The sequence below is a fragment of the Penaeus monodon genome, chromosome 30, assembly GCF_015228065.2.
Source record: "Penaeus monodon isolate SGIC_2016 chromosome 30, NSTDA_Pmon_1, whole genome shotgun sequence".
NCBI lineage: Eukaryota > Metazoa > Arthropoda > Malacostraca > Decapoda > Penaeidae > Penaeus > Penaeus monodon.
Genome location: NC_051415.1, coordinates 18,758,516 through 18,759,799, shown reverse-complemented (window position 1 = coordinate 18,759,799; position 1,284 = coordinate 18,758,516).

Here is a 1,284-nt window from a genome sequence, read left to right as displayed (position 1 = left end):
TTGTCTTACTTTATCTGAGCTGACAGGTGATCTCTCTATTATCCGTGTTTGGCATGATATTTCTTCTCTCCCTCTCATTTTCTATATTCATAAGTTCGTTAAAGTATTTCCTCCACCTGTCCTGTATCTCTTTATCCTTATTTTATAACCTACCATCTGCATCCTTTATAGTTTTGGCCAGGTATACGTCTTGTGAATTGTTCCTGCTCTTTGCTGTTCTTATTGCTTTATTAATACCTTCTGCACCTTTCTCTAGGCTATTCTACAGGTCTTTGCATGCACGCTCTTTTGCTATAGCTACTACTTCCATTTGTTTATTAGCCTCTTTAAGTCTTTTCTGTAGTTGTTCTTGTATTCTACCTTTAACTTATCACCTTCCTGGACTCACTATTTCACCACCATGCTTCCCTGATAATTATTCCCTGATAATTCTCCTAACACTGTTCTAATTTTTGTGCTAACTGTGTTCCAGTCCTTGTCTCCCTGATATATTGTCTTTCACTTGTTGTATAAATTCCTTCCTAGTTTTTGTTTCTTTCATCTTCTACCACTTTGTTTTCTTTATCCCTTTTTCTCTCACTTTTTAGGTCACTTTTCAGTTTCACTTTACATACCACTGGGCGGTGTTGTTTTGCCACACTTTCCCTTGGCAGTGTTTTGCACTCTGTAACAGTCTTTACTTGGTCTCTTTAACATAGGATATAATCGATCTGGGTTCTATTGTTTCCACTACTATATGTGATTAGTTGTTCTTTCTATGTGTAATAGGTGTTTACTATTGCCAGTCTAAATCCTTGCACCATCTCCACTATACATCAGCCCTCTACATTTTTTGTTCCATAGCCATGCTTTCCCATACAGTCCTCTGCACTCTCGTTTCCCATTCCTACATATCCAATGACATCCCCACCTATCCTCTCATTTCCTGGTATTTCCAGCAGTGTTAATTTAGCTTGTCCCAAAATTGGTCTTTTTCATCATCATGATGTTAACTATCTCTGTACCCAACTTTATTTTAACTAAGATCAACCTATCTGACTTTCTTTTCCCTTCCATTGCATTCTTATTAGTAGAGATGAGTATAACCTACACCATTAAGTTTTGTCTCTGCACCATAGTAAAATAATTTATATCCATTCCCAATTTCTCTTGCCTTTTCCCCTTTCCATTTAGTTTCTTGCACACACATCATGTTGATGTTTTTTCTGCTCCATTAGATCCACAATCTCTTGCTTCTGTCGGTCATAGTTCCAACAGTCAGTGTTGCAACTGTCATCTGGCTTT